This window comes from Ranitomeya variabilis, chromosome 6 (genome assembly GCF_051348905.1).
Source record: "Ranitomeya variabilis isolate aRanVar5 chromosome 6, aRanVar5.hap1, whole genome shotgun sequence".
Classification (NCBI taxonomy): domain Eukaryota; kingdom Metazoa; phylum Chordata; class Amphibia; order Anura; family Dendrobatidae; genus Ranitomeya; species Ranitomeya variabilis.
Genome location: NC_135237.1, coordinates 495,898,660 through 495,919,729, shown reverse-complemented (window position 1 = coordinate 495,919,729; position 21,070 = coordinate 495,898,660). Strand labels below are relative to the sequence as shown.

At 54.0% G+C, this 21,070-nt stretch overlaps 18 non-coding genes and 4 pseudogenes across 18 annotated transcripts; all 22 read right to left on the bottom strand.

The window, feature by feature from the left end:
- Window positions 1–837: 837 nt before the first annotated feature.
- Window positions 838–956, bottom strand: LOC143783772 (5S ribosomal RNA). The gene has a single exon (XR_013217441.1). It is a non-coding gene; the product is annotated as a 5S ribosomal RNA (ribosomal RNA).
- A 213-nt stretch (window positions 957–1,169) lies between these two features.
- Window positions 1,170–1,289, bottom strand: LOC143784017 (5S ribosomal RNA). Its single transcript, XR_013217675.1, has one exon. It is a non-coding gene; the product is annotated as a 5S ribosomal RNA (ribosomal RNA).
- A 1,406-nt stretch (window positions 1,290–2,695) lies between these two features.
- LOC143784048 (5S ribosomal RNA) lies at window positions 2,696–2,804 on the bottom strand (annotated as a pseudogene).
- A 206-nt stretch (window positions 2,805–3,010) lies between these two features.
- On the bottom strand, window positions 3,011–3,130 carry LOC143784016 (5S ribosomal RNA). The gene has a single exon (XR_013217674.1). It is a non-coding gene; the product is annotated as a 5S ribosomal RNA (ribosomal RNA).
- Window positions 3,131–4,538: 1,408 nt separating this feature from the next.
- LOC143784012 (5S ribosomal RNA) lies at window positions 4,539–4,657 on the bottom strand. The gene has a single exon (XR_013217669.1). It is a non-coding gene; the product is annotated as a 5S ribosomal RNA (ribosomal RNA).
- Window positions 4,658–4,863: 206 nt separating this feature from the next.
- Window positions 4,864–4,983, bottom strand: LOC143784015 (5S ribosomal RNA). Its single transcript, XR_013217673.1, has one exon. It is a non-coding gene; the product is annotated as a 5S ribosomal RNA (ribosomal RNA).
- A 1,407-nt stretch (window positions 4,984–6,390) lies between these two features.
- On the bottom strand, window positions 6,391–6,509 carry LOC143783771 (5S ribosomal RNA). Its single transcript, XR_013217440.1, has one exon. It is a non-coding gene; the product is annotated as a 5S ribosomal RNA (ribosomal RNA).
- Window positions 6,510–6,715: 206 nt separating this feature from the next.
- LOC143784014 (5S ribosomal RNA) lies at window positions 6,716–6,835 on the bottom strand. Its single transcript, XR_013217672.1, has one exon. It is a non-coding gene; the product is annotated as a 5S ribosomal RNA (ribosomal RNA).
- Window positions 6,836–8,244: 1,409 nt separating this feature from the next.
- On the bottom strand, window positions 8,245–8,363 carry LOC143783770 (5S ribosomal RNA). Its single transcript, XR_013217439.1, has one exon. It is a non-coding gene; the product is annotated as a 5S ribosomal RNA (ribosomal RNA).
- Window positions 8,364–8,576: 213 nt separating this feature from the next.
- LOC143784013 (5S ribosomal RNA) lies at window positions 8,577–8,696 on the bottom strand. The gene has a single exon (XR_013217670.1). It is a non-coding gene; the product is annotated as a 5S ribosomal RNA (ribosomal RNA).
- A 1,406-nt stretch (window positions 8,697–10,102) lies between these two features.
- Window positions 10,103–10,211, bottom strand: LOC143784047 (5S ribosomal RNA; annotated as a pseudogene).
- Window positions 10,212–10,417: 206 nt separating this feature from the next.
- LOC143784011 (5S ribosomal RNA) lies at window positions 10,418–10,537 on the bottom strand. Its single transcript, XR_013217668.1, has one exon. It is a non-coding gene; the product is annotated as a 5S ribosomal RNA (ribosomal RNA).
- Window positions 10,538–11,944: 1,407 nt separating this feature from the next.
- LOC143784046 (5S ribosomal RNA) lies at window positions 11,945–12,053 on the bottom strand (annotated as a pseudogene).
- A 206-nt stretch (window positions 12,054–12,259) lies between these two features.
- On the bottom strand, window positions 12,260–12,379 carry LOC143784010 (5S ribosomal RNA). The gene has a single exon (XR_013217667.1). It is a non-coding gene; the product is annotated as a 5S ribosomal RNA (ribosomal RNA).
- Window positions 12,380–13,787: 1,408 nt separating this feature from the next.
- LOC143783894 (5S ribosomal RNA) lies at window positions 13,788–13,906 on the bottom strand. The gene has a single exon (XR_013217558.1). It is a non-coding gene; the product is annotated as a 5S ribosomal RNA (ribosomal RNA).
- Window positions 13,907–14,112: 206 nt separating this feature from the next.
- LOC143784009 (5S ribosomal RNA) lies at window positions 14,113–14,232 on the bottom strand. Its single transcript, XR_013217666.1, has one exon. It is a non-coding gene; the product is annotated as a 5S ribosomal RNA (ribosomal RNA).
- Window positions 14,233–15,639: 1,407 nt separating this feature from the next.
- Window positions 15,640–15,758, bottom strand: LOC143783790 (5S ribosomal RNA). Its single transcript, XR_013217459.1, has one exon. It is a non-coding gene; the product is annotated as a 5S ribosomal RNA (ribosomal RNA).
- A 206-nt stretch (window positions 15,759–15,964) lies between these two features.
- On the bottom strand, window positions 15,965–16,084 carry LOC143784007 (5S ribosomal RNA). Its single transcript, XR_013217665.1, has one exon. It is a non-coding gene; the product is annotated as a 5S ribosomal RNA (ribosomal RNA).
- Window positions 16,085–17,490: 1,406 nt separating this feature from the next.
- Window positions 17,491–17,599, bottom strand: LOC143784045 (5S ribosomal RNA; annotated as a pseudogene).
- A 206-nt stretch (window positions 17,600–17,805) lies between these two features.
- Window positions 17,806–17,925, bottom strand: LOC143784006 (5S ribosomal RNA). Its single transcript, XR_013217664.1, has one exon. It is a non-coding gene; the product is annotated as a 5S ribosomal RNA (ribosomal RNA).
- Window positions 17,926–19,333: 1,408 nt separating this feature from the next.
- LOC143783779 (5S ribosomal RNA) lies at window positions 19,334–19,452 on the bottom strand. The gene has a single exon (XR_013217448.1). It is a non-coding gene; the product is annotated as a 5S ribosomal RNA (ribosomal RNA).
- A 206-nt stretch (window positions 19,453–19,658) lies between these two features.
- On the bottom strand, window positions 19,659–19,778 carry LOC143784004 (5S ribosomal RNA). The gene has a single exon (XR_013217662.1). It is a non-coding gene; the product is annotated as a 5S ribosomal RNA (ribosomal RNA).
- Window positions 19,779–21,070: the final 1,292 nt, after the last annotated feature.

Below are 21,070 nucleotides of genomic sequence, written 5' to 3'. Positions count from 1 at the left end.
CGCTGCTGCTCATAGCTTTCTGCACTGACTGTGTCAGTGCCGGCCGGAAAGCAAAGCACAGCGGTGACGTCACCGCTGTGCTTTAGGGCCGGCGCTTACACAGTGCAGGGAAGCGGACGCCGGGGGACGCGGCAGACACTGGAATGTAAGTATGTACTGTTTTTTTTTTTTTACATTTACACTGGTAACCAGGGTAAACATCGGGTTACTAAGCGCGGCCCTGCGCTTAGTAACCCGATGTTTACCCTGGTTACCCGGGGACTTCGGCATCGTTGGTCACTGGAGAGCTGTCTGTGTGACAGCTCTCCAGCGACCACACAGCGACGCTGCAGCGATCGGCATCGTTGTCGATATCGCTGCAGCGTCGCTTAATGTGACGGTACCTTTAACCATTCATCTGGGGGGGGGGGGGGACGTGACAGAAAGAGCAAGCTGGAGCAGCAACTTGAGGTGGATCGAGACGTCCAGGAGCGAATGAAGGAAGAGGGTGAGATGGTTGCGAGTGACTGTGAGCTGCTCTTCAGGGGAGTCGTGTTGCCTGCAAAGGTGTTCTGCTTGCTTCGGCCTGTAAACTGGCCACCAGGTTGCCGGCGGTTGCTTCCAAGCCCGCAGGAGGCGCTGGTCCTGTTGAAAAGAAGCCTAGTATTAAAAGTAAATAAGCAACAATGCTGGAGGCCCACGGTGATGAGAAGGATGCTGGCATTTTGCAAGGATGGAATAGCGCAAGAGTGAAAGCAAATGACAAGAAGAAAGAAGCATGTGTGCCCTTGTGAAAGGGAATGGAAAAAAGGCATAGAGGAGAGTGACCCCTGCTGGTGGAAGGAAGGAAAAAGCAAAAGCCTACAGCACCTGGTATTCCCAGGCGGTCTCCCATCCAAGTACTAACCAGGCCCGACCCTGCTTAGCTTCCGAGATCAGACGAGATCGGGCGTGTTCAGGGTGGTGTGGCCGTAGGCAGAGACAAGCCTCTCACTTGCTGCTTTTCTACTTTGCACTCTGGCTGCCCTGTCCTGTCCAGTCCAGTGCTCAGCAAGAGGCCCTTTTGTGCTTTCCTTTCTCTTCACGGACTTGTGGGGCTTGGGGCTTGGGGCTTCCAGCCTCTAGGTTGCTTAAGGTCGGTGTCTGGCAAGGAGCCGCTCTATACTAGCCGAGCAAGATGTCATCAAAACTGTCTACAGCACCTGGTGTTCCCAGGAGGTCTCCCATCCAAGTACTGTCCAAGCCCAGCCCTGCTTTGCTTCCGAGATCGGACGAGATCGGGCGTATCCAGGGTGGTGTGGCCAGTAGACGCTGCTTGGCCCATCGCCTGGCCAGCCTTCCTCAGGCTCGCGTGGTGGCGAGAACTCTGACCATGTGGAGGCGGGCTCCGAAGGGCCCATGCAAAGGCTGGGCTGCCCCTATAGGCGTTGTTTGTTTTGCAGTGAAACACCTGCCGCAGCAGGGCCTGAGCATCAGGTGTCTTTAAAAATGGCTCGACGCAGGGTCTCCTGCAGGCTAAAGGTACCGTCACATTAAGCGACTTAACAACGATAACGATAGCGATCTGTGACGTTGCAGCGTCCTGGATAGCGATATCGTTGTGTTTGACACGCAGCAGCGATCTGGATCCTGCTGTGATATCGCTGGTCGTTGCTGAAAGTCCAGAACTTTATTTGGTCGTCAGATCGGCGTGTATCGTCGTGTTTGACAGCAAAAGCAACGATGCCAGCAATGTTTTACAATGGTAACCAGGGCAAATATCGAGTTACTAAGCGCAGGGCCGCGCTTAGTAACCCGATATTTACCCTGGTTACCATTGTAAAAGTAAAAAAAAAACACTACATACTCACCCTCTGATGTCTGTCACGTCCCCCGGCGTCCGCGCTGCTGCTCATAGCTTTCTGCACTGACTGTGTCAGTGCCGGCCGGAAAGCAAAGCACAGCGGTGACGTCACCGCTGTGCTTTAGGGCCGGCGCTTACACAGTGCAGGGAAGCGGACGCCGGGGTACGCGGCAGACACTGGAATGTAAGTATGTACTGTTTTTTTTTTTTTACATTTACACTGGTAACCAGGGTAAACATCGGGTTACTAAGCGCGGCCCTGCGCTTAGTAACCCGATGTTTACCCTGGTTACCCGGGGACTTCGGCATCGTTGGTCACTGGAGAGCTGTCTGTGTGACAGCTCTCCAGCGACCACACAGCGACGCTGCAGCGATCGGCATCGTTGTCGATATCGCTGCAGCGTCGCTTAATGTGACGGTACCTTTAACCATTCATCTGGGGGGGGGGGACGTGACAGAAAGAGCAAGCTGGAGCAGCAACTTGAGGTGGATCGAGACGTCCAGGAGCGAATGAAGGAAGAGGGTGAGATGGTTGCGAGTGACTGTGAGCTGCTCTTCAGGGGAGTCGTGTTGCCTGCAAAGGTGTTCTGCTTGCTTCGGCCTGTAAACTGGCCACCAGGTTGCCGGCGGTTGCTTCCAAGCCCGCAGGAGGCGCTGGTCCTGTTGAAAAGAAGCCTAGTATTAAAAGTAAATAAGCAACAATGCTGGAGGCCCACGGTGATGAGAAGGATGCTGGCATTTTGCAAGGATGGAATAGCGCAAGAGTGAAAGCAAATGACAAGAAGAAAGAAGCATGTGTGCCCTTGTGAAAGGGAATGGAAAAAAGGCATAGAGGAGAGTGACCCCTGCTGGTGGAAGGAAGGAAAAAGCAAAAGCCTACAGCACCTGGTATTCCCAGGCGGTCTCCCATCCAAGTACTAACCAGGCCCGACCCTGCTTAGCTTCCGAGATCAGACGTGTTCAGGGTGGTGTGGCCGTAGGCAGAGACAAGCCTCTCACTTGCTGCTTTTCTACTTTGCACTCTGGCTGCCCTGTCCTGTCCAGTCCAGTGCTCAGCAAGAGGCCCTTTTGTGCTTTCCTTTCTCTTCACGGACTTGTGGGGCTTGGGGCTTCCAGCCTCTAGGTTGCTTAAGGTCGGTGTCTGGCAAGGAGCCGCTCTATACTAGCCGAGCAAGATGTCATCAAAACTGTCTACAGCACCTGGTGTTCCCAGGAGGTCTCCCATCCAAGTACTGTCCAAGCCCAGCCCTGCTTTGCTTCCGAGATCGGACGAGATCGGGCGTATCCAGGGTGGTGTGGCCAGTAGACGCTGCTTGGCCCATCGCCTGGCCAGCCTTCCTCAGGCTCGCGTGGTGGCGAGAACTCTGACCATGTGGAGGCGGGCTCCGAAGGGCCCATGCAAAGGCTGGGCTGCCCCTATAGGCGTTGTTTGTTTTGCAGTGAAACACCTGCCGCAGCAGGGCCTGAGCATCAGGTGTCTTTAAAAATGGCTCGACGCAGGGTCTCCTGCAGGCTAAAGGTACCGTCACATTAAGCGACTTAACAACGATAACGATAGCGATCTGTGACGTTGCAGCGTCCTGGATAGCGATATCGTTGTGTTTGACACGCAGCAGCGATCTGGATCCTGCTGTGATATCGCTGGTCGTTGCTGAAAGTCCAGAACTTTATTTGGTCGTCAGATCGGCGTGTATCGTCGTGTTTGACAGCAAAAGCAACGATGCCAGCAATGTTTTACAATGGTAACCAGGGCAAATATCGAGTTACTAAGCGCAGGGCCGCGCTTAGTAACCCGATATTTACCCTGGTTACCATTGTAAAAGTAAAAAAAAAACACTACATACTCACCCTCTGATGTCTGTCACGTCCCCCGGCGTCCGCGCTGCTGCTCATAGCTTTCTGCACTGACTGTGTCAGTGCCGGCCGGAAAGCAAAGCACAGCGGTGACGTCACCGCTGTGCTTTAGGGCCGGCGCTTACACAGTGCAGGGAAGCGGACGCCGGGGGACGCGGCAGACACTGGAATGTAAGTATGTACTGTTTTTTTTTTTTTACATTTACACTGGTAACCAGGGTAAACATCGGGTTACTAAGCGCGGCCCTGCGCTTAGTAACCCGATGTTTACCCTGGTTACCCGGGGACTTCGGCATCGTTGGTCACTGGAGAGCTGTCTGTGTGACAGCTCTCCAGCGACCACACAGCGACGCTGCAGCGATCGGCATCGTTGTCGATATCGCTGCAGCGTCGCTTAATGTGACGGTACCTTTAACCATTCATCTGGGGGGGGGGGGGACGTGACAGAAAGAGCAAGCTGGAGCAGCAACTTGAGGTGGATCGAGACGTCCAGGAGCGAATGAAGGAAGAGGGTGAGATGGTTGCGAGTGACTGTGAGCTGCTCTTCAGGGGAGTCGTGTTGCCTGCAAAGGTGTTCTGCTTGCTTCGGCCTGTAAACTGGCCACCAGGTTGCCGGCGGTTGCTTCCAAGCCCGCAGGAGGCGCTGGTCCTGTTGAAAAGAAGCCTAGTATTAAAAGTAAATAAGCAACAATGCTGGAGGCCCACGGTGATGAGAAGGATGCTGGCATTTTGCAAGGATGGAATAGCGCAAGAGTGAAAGCAAATGACAAGAAGAAAGAAGCATGTGTGCCCTTGTGAAAGGGAATGGAAAAAAGGCATAGAGGAGAGTGACCCCTGCTGGTGGAAGGAAGGAAAAAGCAAAAGCCTACAGCACCTGGTATTCCCAGGCGGTCTCCCATCCAAGTACTAACCTGGCCCGACCCTGCTTAGCTTCCGAGATCAGACGAGATCGGGCGTGTTCAGGGTGGTGTGGCCGTAGGCAGAGACAAGCCTCTCACTTGCTGCTTTTCTACTTTGCACTCTGGCTGCCCTGTCCTGTCCAGTCCAGTGCTCAGCAAGAGGCCCTTTTGTGCTTTCCTTTCTCTTCACGGACTTGTGGGGCTTGGGGCTTCCAGCCTCTAGGTTGCTTAAGGTCGGTGTCTGGCAAGGAGCCGCTCTATACTAGCCGAGCAAGATGTCATCAAAACTGTCTACAGCACCTGGTGTTCCCAGGAGGTCTCCCATCCAAGTACTGTCCAAGCCCAGCCCTGCTTTGCTTCCGAGATCGGACGAGATCGGGCGTATCCAGGGTGGTGTGGCCAGTAGACGCTGCTTGGCCCATCGCCTGGCCAGCCTTCCTCAGGCTCGCGTGGTGGCGAGAACTCTGACCATGTGGAGGCGGGCTCCGAAGGGCCCATGCAAAGGCTGGGCTGCCCCTATAGGCGTTGTTTGTTTTGCAGTGAAACACCTGCCGCAGCAGGGCCTGAGCATCAGGTGTCTTTAAAAATGGCTCGACGCAGGGTCTCCTGCAGGCTAAAGGTACCGTCACATTAAGCGACTTAACAACGATAACGATAGCGATCTGTGACGTTGCAGCGTCCTGGATAGCGATATCGTTGTGTTTGACACGCAGCAGCGATCTGGATCCTGCTGTGATATCGCTGGTCGTTGCTGAAAGTCCAGAACTTTATTTGGTCGTCAGATCGGCGTGTATCGTCGTGTTTGACAGCAAAAGCAACGATGCCAGCAATGTTTTACAATGGTAACCAGGGCAAATATCGAGTTACTAAGCGCAGGGCCGCGCTTAGTAACCCGATATTTACCCTGGTTACCATTGTAAAAGTAAAAAAAAAACACTACATACTCACCCTCTGATGTCTGTCACGTCCCCCGGCGTCCGCGCTGCTGCTCATAGCTTTCTGCACTGACTGTGTCAGTGCCGGCCGGAAAGCAAAGCACAGCGGTGACGTCACCGCTGTGCTTTAGGGCCGGCGCTTACACAGTGCAGGGAAGCGGACGCCGGGGGACGCGGCAGACACTGGAATGTAAGTATGTACTGTTTTTTTTTTTTTACATTTACACTGGTAACCAGGGTAAACATCGGGTTACTAAGCGCGGCCCTGCGCTTAGTAACCCGATGTTTACCCTGGTTACCCGGGGACTTCGGCATCGTTGGTCACTGGAGAGCTGTCTGTGTGACAGCTCTCCAGCGACCACACAGCGACGCTGCAGCGATCGGCATCGTTGTCGATATCGCTGCAGCGTCGCTTAATGTGACGGTACCTTTAACCATTCATCTGGGGGGGGGGGGACGTGACAGAAAGAGCAAGCTGGAGCAGCAACTTGAGGTGGATCGAGACGTCCAGGAGCGAATGAAGGAAGAGGGTGAGATGGTTGCGAGTGACTGTGAGCTGCTCTTCAGGGGAGTCGTGTTGCCTGCAAAGGTGTTCTGCTTGCTTCGGCCTGTAAACTGGCCACCAGGTTGCCGGCGGTTGCTTCCAAGCCCGCAGGAGGCGCTGGTCCTGTTGAAAAGAAGCCTAGTATTAAAAGTAAATAAGCAACAATGCTGGAGGCCCACGGTGATGAGAAGGATGCTGGCATTTTGCAAGGATGGAATAGCGCAAGAGTGAAAGCAAATGACAAGAAGAAAGAAGCATGTGTGCCCTTGTGAAAGGGAATGGAAAAAAGGCATAGAGGAGAGTGACCCCTGCTGGTGGAAGGAAGGAAAAAGCAAAAGCCTACAGCACCTGGTATTCCCAGGCGGTCTCCCATCCAAGTACTAACCAGGCCCGACCCTGCTTAGCTTCCGAGATCAGACGAGATCGGGCGTGTTCAGGGTGGTGTGGCCGTAGGCAGAGACAAGCCTCTCACTTGCTGCTTTTCTACTTTGCACTCTGGCTGCCCTGTCCTGTCCAGTCCAGTGCTCAGCAAGAGGCCCTTTTGTGCTTTCCTTTCTCTTCACGGACTTGTGGGGCTTGGGGCTTCCAGCCTCTAGGTTGCTTAAGGTCGGTGTCTGGCAAGGAGCCGCTCTATACTAGCCGAGCAAGATGTCATCAAAACTGTCTACAGCACCTGGTGTTCCCAGGAGGTCTCCCATCCAAGTACTGTCCAAGCCCAGCCCTGCTTTGCTTCCGAGATCGGACGAGATCGGGCGTATCCAGGGTGGTGTGGCCAGTAGACGCTGCTTGGCCCATCGCCTGGCCAGCCTTCCTCAGGCTCGCGTGGTGGCGAGAACTCTGACCATGTGGAGGCGGGCTCCGAAGGGCCCATGCAAAGGCTGGGCTGCCCCTATAGGCGTTGTTTGTTTTGCAGTGAAACACCTGCCGCAGCAGGGCCTGAGCATCAGGTGTCTTTAAAAATGGCTCGACGCAGGGTCTCCTGCAGGCTAAAGGTACCGTCACATTAAGCGACTTAACAACGATAACGATAGCGATCTGTGACGTTGCAGCGTCCTGGATAGCGATATCGTTGTGTTTGACACGCAGCAGCGATCTGGATCCTGCTGTGATATCGCTGGTCGTTGCTGAAAGTCCAGAACTTTATTTGGTCGTCAGATCGGCGTGTATCGTCGTGTTTGACAGCAAAAGCAACGATGCCAGCAATGTTTTACAATGGTAACCAGGGCAAATATCGAGTTACTAAGCGCAGGGCCGCGCTTAGTAACCCGATATTTACCCTGGTTACCATTGTAAAAGTAAAAAAAAAACACTACATACTCACCCTCTGATGTCTGTCACGTCCCCCGGCGTCCGCGCTGCTGCTCATAGCTTTCTGCACTGACTGTGTCAGTGCCGGCCGGAAAGCAAAGCACAGCGGTGACGTCACCGCTGTGCTTTAGGGCCGGCGCTTACACAGTGCAGGGAAGCGGACGCCGGGGGACGCGGCAGACACTGGAATGTAAGTATGTACTGTTTTTTTTTTTTTACATTTACACTGGTAACCAGGGTAAACATCGGGTTACTAAGCGCGGCCCTGCGCTTAGTAACCCGATGTTTACCCTGGTTACCCGGGGACTTCGGCATCGTTGGTCACTGGAGAGCTGTCTGTGTGACAGCTCTCCAGCGACCACACAGCGACGCTGCAGCGATCGGCATCGTTGTCGATATCGCTGCAGCGTCGCTTAATGTGACGGTACCTTTAACCATTCATCTGGGGGGGGGGGGGGACGTGACAGAAAGAGCAAGCTGGAGCAGCAACTTGAGGTGGATCGAGACGTCCAGGAGCGAATGAAGGAAGAGGGTGAGATGGTTGCGAGTGACTGTGAGCTGCTCTTCAGGGGAGTCGTGTTGCCTGCAAAGGTGTTCTGCTTGCTTCGGCCTGTAAACTGGCCACCAGGTTGCCGGCGGTTGCTTCCAAGCCCGCAGGAGGCGCTGGTCCTGTTGAAAAGAAGCCTAGTATTAAAAGTAAATAAGCAACAATGCTGGAGGCCCACGGTGATGAGAAGGATGCTGGCATTTTGCAAGGATGGAATAGCGCAAGAGTGAAAGCAAATGACAAGAAGAAAGAAGCATGTGTGCCCTTGTGAAAGGGAATGGAAAAAAGGCATAGAGGAGAGTGACCCCTGCTGGTGGAAGGAAGGAAAAAGCAAAAGCCTACAGCACCTGGTATTCCCAGGCGGTCTCCCATCCAAGTACTAACCAGGCCCGACCCTGCTTAGCTTCCGAGATCAGACGAGATCGGGCGTGTTCAGGGTGGTGTGGCCGTAGGCAGAGACAAGCCTCTCACTTGCTGCTTTTCTACTTTGCACTCTGGCTGCCCTGTCCTGTCCAGTCCAGTGCTCAGCAAGAGGCCCTTTTGTGCTTTCCTTTCTCTTCACGGACTTGTGGGGCTTGGGGCTTGGGGCTTCCAGCCTCTAGGTTGCTTAAGGTCGGTGTCTGGCAAGGAGCCGCTCTATACTAGCCGAGCAAGATGTCATCAAAACTGTCTACAGCACCTGGTGTTCCCAGGAGGTCTCCCATCCAAGTACTGTCCAAGCCCAGCCCTGCTTTGCTTCCGAGATCGGACGAGATCGGGCGTATCCAGGGTGGTGTGGCCAGTAGACGCTGCTTGGCCCATCGCCTGGCCAGCCTTCCTCAGGCTCGCGTGGTGGCGAGAACTCTGACCATGTGGAGGCGGGCTCCGAAGGGCCCATGCAAAGGCTGGGCTGCCCCTATAGGCGTTGTTTGTTTTGCAGTGAAACACCTGCCGCAGCAGGGCCTGAGCATCAGGTGTCTTTAAAAATGGCTCGACGCAGGGTCTCCTGCAGGCTAAAGGTACCGTCACATTAAGCGACTTAACAACGATAACGATAGCGATCTGTGACGTTGCAGCGTCCTGGATAGCGATATCGTTGTGTTTGACACGCAGCAGCGATCTGGATCCTGCTGTGATATCGCTGGTCGTTGCTGAAAGTCCAGAACTTTATTTGGTCGTCAGATCGGCGTGTATCGTCGTGTTTGACAGCAAAAGCAACGATGCCAGCAATGTTTTACAATGGTAACCAGGGCAAATATCGAGTTACTAAGCGCAGGGCCGCGCTTAGTAACCCGATATTTACCCTGGTTACCATTGTAAAAGTAAAAAAAAAACACTACATACTCACCCTCTGATGTCTGTCACGTCCCCCGGCGTCCGCGCTGCTGCTCATAGCTTTCTGCACTGACTGTGTCAGTGCCGGCCGGAAAGCAAAGCACAGCGGTGACGTCACCGCTGTGCTTTAGGGCCGGCGCTTACACAGTGCAGGGAAGCGGACGCCGGGGTACGCGGCAGACACTGGAATGTAAGTATGTACTGTTTTTTTTTTTTTACATTTACACTGGTAACCAGGGTAAACATCGGGTTACTAAGCGCGGCCCTGCGCTTAGTAACCCGATGTTTACCCTGGTTACCCGGGGACTTCGGCATCGTTGGTCACTGGAGAGCTGTCTGTGTGACAGCTCTCCAGCGACCACACAGCGACGCTGCAGCGATCGGCATCGTTGTCGATATCGCTGCAGCGTCGCTTAATGTGACGGTACCTTTAACCATTCATCTGGGGGGGGGGGACGTGACAGAAAGAGCAAGCTGGAGCAGCAACTTGAGGTGGATCGAGACGTCCAGGAGCGAATGAAGGAAGAGGGTGAGATGGTTGCGAGTGACTGTGAGCTGCTCTTCAGGGGAGTCGTGTTGCCTGCAAAGGTGTTCTGCTTGCTTCGGCCTGTAAACTGGCCACCAGGTTGCCGGCGGTTGCTTCCAAGCCCGCAGGAGGCGCTGGTCCTGTTGAAAAGAAGCCTAGTATTAAAAGTAAATAAGCAACAATGCTGGAGGCCCACGGTGATGAGAAGGATGCTGGCATTTTGCAAGGATGGAATAGCGCAAGAGTGAAAGCAAATGACAAGAAGAAAGAAGCATGTGTGCCCTTGTGAAAGGGAATGGAAAAAAGGCATAGAGGAGAGTGACCCCTGCTGGTGGAAGGAAGGAAAAAGCAAAAGCCTACAGCACCTGGTATTCCCAGGCGGTCTCCCATCCAAGTACTAACCAGGCCCGACCCTGCTTAGCTTCCGAGATCAGACGTGTTCAGGGTGGTGTGGCCGTAGGCAGAGACAAGCCTCTCACTTGCTGCTTTTCTACTTTGCACTCTGGCTGCCCTGTCCTGTCCAGTCCAGTGCTCAGCAAGAGGCCCTTTTGTGCTTTCCTTTCTCTTCACGGACTTGTGGGGCTTGGGGCTTCCAGCCTCTAGGTTGCTTAAGGTCGGTGTCTGGCAAGGAGCCGCTCTATACTAGCCGAGCAAGATGTCATCAAAACTGTCTACAGCACCTGGTGTTCCCAGGAGGTCTCCCATCCAAGTACTGTCCAAGCCCAGCCCTGCTTTGCTTCCGAGATCGGACGAGATCGGGCGTATCCAGGGTGGTGTGGCCAGTAGACGCTGCTTGGCCCATCGCCTGGCCAGCCTTCCTCAGGCTCGCGTGGTGGCGAGAACTCTGACCATGTGGAGGCGGGCTCCGAAGGGCCCATGCAAAGGCTGGGCTGCCCCTATAGGCGTTGTTTGTTTTGCAGTGAAACACCTGCCGCAGCAGGGCCTGAGCATCAGGTGTCTTTAAAAATGGCTCGACGCAGGGTCTCCTGCAGGCTAAAGGTACCGTCACATTAAGCGACTTAACAACGATAACGATAGCGATCTGTGACGTTGCAGCGTCCTGGATAGCGATATCGTTGTGTTTGACACGCAGCAGCGATCTGGATCCTGCTGTGATATCGCTGGTCGTTGCTGAAAGTCCAGAACTTTATTTGGTCGTCAGATCGGCGTGTATCGTCGTGTTTGACAGCAAAAGCAACGATGCCAGCAATGTTTTACAATGGTAACCAGGGCAAATATCGAGTTACTAAGCGCAGGGCCACGCTTAGTAACCCGATATTTACCCTGGTTACCATTGTAAAAGTAAAAAAAAAACACTACATACTCACCCTCTGATGTCTGTCACGTCCCCCGGCGTCCGCGCTGCTGCTCATAGCTTTCTGCACTGACTGTGTCAGTGCCGGCCGGAAAGCAAAGCACAGCGGTGACGTCACCGCTGTGCTTTAGGGCCGGCGCTTACACAGTGCAGGGAAGCGGACGCCGGGGGACACGGCAGACACTGGAATGTAAGTATGTACTGTTTTTTTTTTTTTACATTTACACTGGTAACCAGGGTAAACATCGGGTTACTAAGCGCGGCCCTGCGCTTAGTAACCCGATGTTTACCCTGGTTACCCGGGGACTTCGGCATCGTTGGTCACTGGAGAGCTGTCTGTGTGACAGCTCTCCAGCGACCACACAGCGACGCTGCAGCGATCGGCATCGTTGTCGATATCGCTGCAGCGTCGCTTAATGTGACGGTACCTTTAATCATTCATCTGGGGGGGGGGGGACGTGACAGAAAGAGCAAGCTGGAGCAGCAACTTGAGGTGGATCGAGACGTCCAGGAGCGAATGAAGGAAGAGGGTGAGATGGTTGCGAGTGACTGTGAGCTGCTCTTCAGGGGAGTCGTGTTGCCTGCAAAGGTGTTCTGCTTGCTTCGGCCTGTAAACTGGCCACCAGGTTGCCGGCGGTTGCTTCCAAGCCCGCAGGAGGCGCTGGTCCTGTTGAAAAGAAGCCTAGTATTAAAAGTAAATAAGCAACAATGCTGGAGGCCCACGGTGATGAGAAGGATGCTGGCATTTTGCAAGGATGGAATAGCGCAAGAGTGAAAGCAAATGACAAGAAGAAAGAAGCATGTGTGCCCTTGTGAAAGGGAATGGAAAAAAGGCATAGAGGAGAGTGACCCCTGCTGGTGGAAGGAAGGAAAAAGCAAAAGCCTACAGCACCTGGTATTCCCAGGCGGTCTCCCATCCAAGTACTAACCAGGCCCGACCCTGCTTAGCTTCCGAGATCAGACGTGTTCAGGGTGGTGTGGCCGTAGGCAGAGACAAGCCTCTCACTTGCTGCTTTTCTACTTTGCACTCTGGCTGCCCTGTCCTGTCCAGTCCAGTGCTCAGCAAGAGGCCCTTTTGTGCTTTCCTTTCTCTTCACGGACTTGTGGGGCTTGGGGCTTCCAGCCTCTAGGTTGCTTAAGGTCGGTGTCTGGCAAGGAGCCGCTCTATACTAGCCGAGCAAGATGTCATCAAAACTGTCTACAGCACCTGGTGTTCCCAGGAGGTCTCCCATCCAAGTACTGTCCAAGCCCAGCCCTGCTTTGCTTCCGAGATCGGACGAGATCGGGCGTATCCAGGGTGGTGTGGCCAGTAGACGCTGCTTGGCCCATCGCCTGGCCAGCCTTCCTCAGGCTCGCGTGGTGGCGAGAACTCTGACCATGTGGAGGCGGGCTCCGAAGGGCCCATGCAAAGGCTGGGCTGCCCCTATAGGCGTTGTTTGTTTTGCAGTGAAACACCTGCCGCAGCAGGGCCTGAGCATCAGGTGTCTTTAAAAATGGCTCGACGCAGGGTCTCCTGCAGGCTAAAGGTACCGTCACATTAAGCGACTTAACAACGATAACGATAGCGATCTGTGACGTTGCAGCGTCCTGGATAGCGATATCGTTGTGTTTGACACGCAGCAGCGATCTGGATCCTGCTGTGATATCGCTGGTCGTTGCTGAAAGTCCAGAACTTTATTTGGTCGTCAGATCGGCGTGTATCGTCGTGTTTGACAGCAAAAGCAACGATGCCAGCAATGTTTTACAATGGTAACCAGGGCAAATATCGAGTTACTAAGCGCAGGGCCGCGCTTAGTAACCCGATATTTACCCTGGTTACCATTGTAAAAGTAAAAAAAAAACACTACATACTCACCCTCTGATGTCTGTCACGTCCCCCGGCGTCCGCGCTGCTGCTCATAGCTTTCTGCACTGACTGTGTCAGTGCCGGCCGGAAAGCAAAGCACAGCGGTGACGTCACCGCTGTGCTTTAGGGCCGGCGCTTACACAGTGCAGGGAAGCGGACGCCGGGGGACGCGGCAGACACTGGAATGTAAGTATGTACTGTTTTTTTTTTTTTACATTTACACTGGTAACCAGGGTAAACATCGGGTTACTAAGCGCGGCCCTGCGCTTAGTAACCCGATGTTTACCCTGGTTACCCGGGGACTTCGGCATCGTTGGTCACTGGAGAGCTGTCTGTGTGACAGCTCTCCAGCGACCACACAGCGACGCTGCAGCGATCGGCATCGTTGACGATATCGCTGCAGCGTCGCTTAATGTGACGGTACCTTTAACCATTCATCTGGGGGGGGGGGGGACGTGACAGAAAGAGCAAGCTGGAGCAGCAACTTGAGGTGGATCGAGACGTCCAGGAGCGAATGAAGGAAGAGGGTGAGATGGTTGCGAGTGACTGTGAGCTGCTCTTCAGGGGAGTCGTGTTGCCTGCAAAGGTGTTCTGCTTGCTTCGGCCTGTAAACTGGCCACCAGGTTGCCGGCGGTTGCTTCCAAGCCCGCAGGAGGCGCTGGTCCTGTTGAAAAGAAGCCTAGTATTAAAAGTAAATAAGCAACAATGCTGGAGGCCCACGGTGATGAGAAGGATGCTGGCATTTTGCAAGGATGGAATAGCGCAAGAGTGAAAGCAAATGACAAGAAGAAAGAAGCATGTGTGCCCTTGTGAAAGGGAATGGAAAAAAGGCATAGAGGAGAGTGACCCCTGCTGGTGGAAGGAAGGAAAAAGCAAAAGCCTACAGCACCTGGTATTCCCAGGCGGTCTCCCATCCAAGTACTAACCTGGCCCGACCCTGCTTAGCTTCCGAGATCAGACGAGATCGGGCGTGTTCAGGGTGGTGTGGCCGTAGGCAGAGACAAGCCTCTCACTTGCTGCTTTTCTACTTTGCACTCTGGCTGCCCTGTCCTGTCCAGTCCAGTGCTCAGCAAGAGGCCCTTTTGTGCTTTCCTTTCTCTTCACGGACTTGTGGGGCTTGGGGCTTCCAGCCTCTAGGTTGCTTAAGGTCGGTGTCTGGCAAGGAGCCGCTCTATACTAGCCGAGCAAGATGTCATCAAAACTGTCTACAGCACCTGGTGTTCCCAGGAGGTCTCCCATCCAAGTACTGTCCAAGCCCAGCCCTGCTTTGCTTCCGAGATCGGACGAGATCGGGCGTATCCAGGGTGGTGTGGCCAGTAGACGCTGCTTGGCCCATCGCCTGGCCAGCCTTCCTCAGGCTCGCGTGGTGGCGAGAACTCTGACCATGTGGAGGCGGGCTCCGAAGGGCCCATGCAAAGGCTGGGCTGCCCCTATAGGCGTTGTTTGTTTTGCAGTGAAACACCTGCCGCAGCAGGGCCTGAGCATCAGGTGTCTTTAAAAATGGCTCGACGCAGGGTCTCCTGCAGGCTAAAGGTACCGTCACATTAAGCGACTTAACAACGATAACGATAGCGATCTGTGACGTTGCAGCGTCCTGGATAGCGATATCGTTGTGTTTGACACGCAGCAGCGATCTGGATCCTGCTGTGATATCGCTGGTCGTTGCTGAAAGTCCAGAACTTTATTTGGTCGTCAGATCGGCGTGTATCGTCGTGTTTGACAGCAAAAGCAACGATGCCAGCAATGTTTTACAATGGTAACCAGGGCAAATATCGAGTTACTAAGCGCAGGGCCGCGCTTAGTAACCCGATATTTACCCTGGTTACCATTGTAAAAGTAAAAAAAAAACACTACATACTCACCCTCTGATGTCTGTCACGTCCCCCGGCGTCCGCGCTGCTGCTCATAGCTTTCTGCACTGACTGTGTCAGTGCCGGCCGGAAAGCAAAGCACAGCGGTGACGTCACCGCTGTGCTTTAGGGCCGGCGCTTACACAGTGCAGGGAAGCGGACGCCGGGGTACGCGGCAGACACTGGAATGTAAGTATGTACTGTTTTTTTTTTTTTACATTTACACTGGTAACCAGGGTAAACATCGGGTTACTAAGCGCGGCCCTGCGCTTAGTAACCCGATGTTTACCCTGGTTACCCGGGGACTTCGGCATCGTTGGTCACTGGAGAGCTGTCTGTGTGACAGCTCTCCAGCGACCACACAGCGACGCTGCAGCGATCGGCATCGTTGTCGATATCGCTGCAGCGTCGCTTAATGTGACGGTACCTTTAACCATTCATCTGGGGGGGGGGGGACGTGACAGAAAGAGCAAGCTGGAGCAGCAACTTGAGGTGGATCGAGACGTCCAGGAGCGAATGAAGGAAGAGGGTGAGATGGTTGCGAGTGACTGTGAGCTGCTCTTCAGGGGAGTCGTGTTGCCTGCAAAGGTGTTCTGCTTGCTTCGGCCTGTAAACTGGCCACCAGGTTGCCGGCGGTTGCTTCCAAGCCCGCAGGAGGCGCTGGTCCTGTTGAAAAGAAGCCTAGTATTAAAAGTAAATAAGCAACAATGCTGGAGGCCCACGGTGATGAGAAGGATGCTGGCATTTTGCAAGGATGGAATAGCGCAAGAGTGAAAGCAAATGACAAGAAGAAAGAAGCATGTGTGCCCTTGTGAAAGGGAATGGAAAAAAGGCATAGAGGAGAGTGACCCCTGCTGGTGGAAGGAAGGAAAAAGCAAAAGCCTACAGCACCTGGTATTCCCAGGCGGTCTCCCATCCAAGTACTAACCAGGCCCGACCCTGCTTGGCTTCCGAGATCAGACGAGATCGGGCGTGTTCAGGGTGGTGTGGCCGTAGGCAGAGACAAGCCTCTCACTTGCTGCTTTTCTACTTTGCACTCTGGCTGCCCTGTCCTGTCCAGTCCAGTGCTCAGCAAGAGGCCCTTTTGTGCTTTCCTTTCTCTTCACGGACTTGTGGGGCTTGGGGCTTCCAGCCTCTAGGTTGCTTAAGGTCGGTGTCTGGCAAGGAGCCGCTCTATACTAGCCGAGCAAGATGTCATCAAAACTGTCTACAGCACCTGGTGTTCCCAGGAGGTCTCCCATCCAAGTACTGTCCAAGCCCAGCCCTGCTTTGCTTCCGAGATCGGACGAGATCGGGCGTATCCAGGGTGGTGTGGCCAGTAGACGCTGCTTGGCCCATCGCCTGGCCAGCCTTCCTCAGGCTCGCGTGGTGGCGAGAACTCTGACCATGTGGAGGCGGGCTCCGAAGGGCCCATGCAAAGGCTGGGCTGCCCCTATAGGCGTTGTTTGTTTTGCAGTGAAACACCTGCCGCAGCAGGGCCTGAGCATCAGGTGTCTTTAAAAATGGCTCGACGCAGGGTCTCCTGCAGGCTAAAGGTACCGTCACATTAAGCGACTTAACAACGATAACGATAGCGATCTGTGACGTTGCAGCGTCCTGGATAGCGATATCGTTGTGTTTGACACGCAGCAGCGATCTGGATCCTGCTGTGATATCGCTGGTCGTTGCTGAAAGTCCAGAACTTTATTTGGTCGTCAGATCGGCGTGTATCGTCGTGTTTGACAGCAAAAGCAACGATGCCAGCAATGTTTTACAATGGTAACCAGGGCAAATATCGAGTTACTAAGCGCAGGGCCGCGCTTAGTAACCCGATATTTACCCTGGTTACCATTGTAAAAGTAAAAAAAAAACACTACATACTCACCCTCTGATGTCTGTCACGTCCCCCGGCGTCCGCGCTGCTGCTCATAGCTTTCTGCACTGACTGTGTCAGTGCCGGCCGGAAAGCAAAGCACAGCGGTGACGTCACCGCTGTGCTTTAGGGCCGGCGCTTACACAGTGCAGGGAAGCGGACGCCGGGGGACGCGGCAGACACTGGAATGTAAGTATGTACTGTTTTTTTTTTTTTACATTTACACTGGTAACCAGGGTAAACATCGGGTTACTAAGCGCGGCCCTGCGCTTAGTAACCCGATGTTTACCCTGGTTACCCGGGGACTTCGGCATCGTTGGTCACTGGAGAGCTGTCTGTGTGACAGCTCTCCAGCGACCACACAGCGACGCTGCAGCGATCGGCATCGTTGTCGATATCGCTGCAGCGTCGCTTAATGTGACGGTACCTTTAACCATTCATCTGGGGGGGGGGGACGTGACAGAAAGAGCAAGCTGGAGCAGCAACTTGAGGTGGATCGAGACGTCCAGGAGCGAATGAAGGAAGAGGGTGAGATGGTTGCGAGTGACTGTGAGCTGCTCTTCAGGGGAGTCGTGTTGCCTGCAAAGGTGTTCTGCTTGCTTCGGCCTGTAAACTGGCCACCAGGTTGCCGGCGGTTGCTTCCAAGCCCGCAGGAGGCGCTGGTCCTGTTGAAAAGAAGCCTAGTATTAAAAGTAAATAAGCAACAATGCTGGAGGCCCACGGTGATGAGAAGGATGCTGGCATTTTGCAAGGATGGAATAGCGCAAGAGTGAAAGCAAATGACAAGAAGAAAGAAGCATGTGTGCCCTTGTGAAAGGGAATGGAAAAAAGGCATAGAGGAGAGTGACCCCTGCTGGTGGAAGGAAGGAAAAAGCAAAAGCCTACAGCACCTGGTATTCCCAGGCGGTCTCCCATCCAAGTACTAACCAGGCCCGACCCTGCTTAGCTTCCGAGATCAGACGTGTTCAGGGTGGTGTGGCCGTAGGCAGAGACAAGCCTCTCACTTGCTGCTTTTCTACTTTGCACTCTGGCTGCCCTGTCCTGTCCAGTCCAGTGCTCAGCAAGAGGCCCTTTTGTGCTTTCCTTTCTCTTCACGGACTTGTGGGGCTTGGGGCTTCCAGCCTCTAGGTTGCTTAAGGTCGGTGTCTGGCAAGGAGCCGCTCTATACTAGCCGAGCAAGATGTCATCAAAACTGTCTACAGCACCTGGTGTTCCCAGGAGGTCTCCCATCCAAGTACTGTCCAAGCCCAGCCCTGCTTTGCTTCCGAGATCGGACGAGATCGGGCGTATCCAGGGTGGTGTGGCCAGTAGACGCTGCTTGGCCCATCGCCTGGCCAGCCTTCCTCAGGCTCGCGTGGTGGCGAGAACTCTGACCATGTGGAGGCGGGCTCCGAAGGGCCCATGCAAAGGCTGGGCTGCCCCTATAGGCGTTGTTTGTTTTGCAGTGAAACACCTGCCGCAGCAGGGCCTGAGCATCAGGTGTCTTTAAAAATGGCTCGACGCAGGGTCTCCTGCAGGCTAAAGGTACCGTCACATTAAGCGACTTAACAACGATAACGATAGCGATCTGTGACGTTGCAGCGTCCTGGATAGCGATATCGTTGTGTTTGACACGCAGCAGCGATCTGGATCCTGCTGTGATATCGCTGGTCGTTGCTGAAAGTCCAGAACTTTATTTGGTCGTCAGATCGGCGTGTATCGTCGTGTTTGACAGCAAAAGCAACGATGCCAGCAATGTTTTACAATGGTAACCAGGGCAAATATCGAGTTACTAAGCGCAGGGCCGCGCTTAGTAACCCGATATTTACCCTGGTTACCATTGTAAAAGTAAAAAAAAAACACTACATACTCACCCTCTGATGTCTGTCACGTCCCCCGGCGTCCGCGCTGCTGCTCATAGCTTTCTGCACTGACTGTGTCAGTGCCGGCCGGAAAGCAAAGCACAGCGGTGACGTCACCGCTGTGCTTTAGGGCCGGCGCTTACACAGTGCAGGGAAGCGGACGCCGGGGGACGCGGCAGACACTGGAATGTAAGTATGTACTGTTTTTTTTTTTTTACATTTACACTGGTAACCAGGGTAAACATCGGGTTACTAAGCGCGGCCCTGCGCTTAGTAACCCGATGTTTACCCTGGTTACCCGGGGACTTCGGCATCGTTGGTCACTGGAGAGCTGTCTGTGTGACAGCTCTCCAGCGACCACACAGCGACGCTGCAGCGATCGGCATCGTTGACGATATCGCTGCAGCGTCGCTTAATGTGACGGTACCTTTAACCATTCATCTGGGGGGGGGGGGGACGTGACAGAAAGAGCAAGCTGGAGCAGCAACTTGAGGTGGATCGAGACGTCCAGGAGCGAATGAAGGAAGAGGGTGAGATGGTTGCGAGTGACTGTGAGCTGCTCTTCAGGGGAGTCGTGTTGCCTGCAAAGGTGTTCTGCTTGCTTCGGCCTGTAAACTGGCCACCAGGTTGCCGGCGGTTGCTTCCAAGCCCGCAGGAGGCGCTGGTCCTGTTGAAAAGAAGCCTAGTATTAAAAGTAAATAAGCAACAATGCTGGAGGCCCACGGTGATGAGAAGGATGCTGGCATTTTGCAAGGATGGAATAGCGCAAGAGTGAAAGCAAATGACAAGAAGAAAGAAGCATGTGTGCCCTTGTGAAAGGGAATGGAAAAAAGGCATAGAGGAGAGTGACCCCTGCTGGTGGAAGGAAGGAAAAAGCAAAAGCCTACAGCACCTGGTATTCCCAGGCGGTCTCCCATCCAAGTACTAACCTGGCCCGACCCTGCTTAGCTTCCGAGATCAGACGAGATCGGGCGTGTTCAGGGTGGTGTGGCCGTAGGCAGAGACAAGCCTCTCACTTGCTGCTTTTCTACTTTGCACTCTGGCTGCCCTGTCCTGTCCAGTCCAGTGCTCAGCAAGAGGCCCTTTTGTGCTTTCCTTTCTCTTCACGGACTTGTGGGGCTTGGGGCTTCCAGCCTCTAGGTTGCTTAAGGTCGGTGTCTGGCAAGGAGCCGCTCTATACTAGCCGAGCAAGATGTCATCAAAACTGTCTACAGCACCTGGTGTTCCCAGGAGGTCTCCCATCCAAGTACTGTCCAAGCCCAGCCCTGCTTTGCTTCCGAGATCGGACGAGATCGGGCGTATCCAGGGTGGTGTGGCCAGTAGACGCTGCTTGGCCCATCGCCTGGCCAGCCTTCCTCAGGCTCGCGTGGTGGCGAGAACTCTGACCATGTGGAGGCGGGCTCCGAAGGGCCCATGCAAAGGCTGGGCTGCCCCTATAGGCGTTGTTTGTTTTGCAGTGAAACACCTGCCGCAGCAGGGCCTGAGCATCAGGTGTCTTTAAAAATGGCTCGACGCAGGGTCTCCTGCAGGCTAAAGGTACCGTCACATTAAGCGACTTAACAACGATAACGATAGCGATCTGTGACGTTGCAGCGTCCTGGATAGCGATATCGTTGTGTTTGACACGCAGCAGCGATCTGGATCCTGCTGTGATATCGCTGGTCGTTGCTGAAAGTCCAGAACTTTATTTGGTCGTCAGATCGGCGTGTATCGTCGTGTTTGACAGCAAAAGCAACGATGCCAGCAATGTTTTACAATGGTAACCAGGGCAAATATCGAGTTACTAAGCGCAGGGCCGCGCTTAGTAACCCGATATTTACCCTGGTTACCATTGTAAAAGTAAAAAAAAAACACTACATACTCACCCTCTGATGTCTGTCACGTCCCCCGGCGTCCGCGCTGCTGCTCATAGCTTTCTGCACTGACTGTGTCAGTGCCGGCCGGAAAGCAAAGCACAGCGGTGACGTCACCGCTGTGCTTTAGGGCCGGCGCTTACACAGTGCAGGGAAGCGGACGCCGGGGTACGCGGCAGACACTGGAATGTAAGTATGTACTGTTTTTTTTTTTTTACATTTACACTGGTAACCAGGGTAAACATCGGGTTACTAAGCGCGGCCCTGCGCTTAGTAACCCGATGTTTACCCTGGTTACCCGGGGACTTCGGCATCGTTGGTCACTGGAGAGCTGTCTGTGTGACAGCTCTCCAGCGACCACACAGCGACGCTGCAGCGATCGGCATCGTTGTCGATATCGCTGCAGCGTCGCTTAATGTGACGGTACCTTTAACCATTCATCTGGGGGGGGGGGGACGTGACAGAAAGAGCAAGCTGGAGCAGCAACTTGAGGTGGATCGAGACGTCCAGGAGCGAATGAAGGAAGAGGGTGAGATGGTTGCGAGTGACTGTGAGCTGCTCTTCAGGGGAGTCGTGTTGCCTGCAAAGGTGTTCTGCTTGCTTCGGCCTGTAAACTGGCCACCAGGTTGCCGGCGGTTGCTTCCAAGCCCGCAGGAGGCGCTGGTCCTGTTGAAAAGAAGCCTAGTATTAAAAGTAAATAAGCAACAATGCTGGAGGCCCACGGTGATGAGAAGGATGCTGGCATTTTGCAAGGATGGAATAGC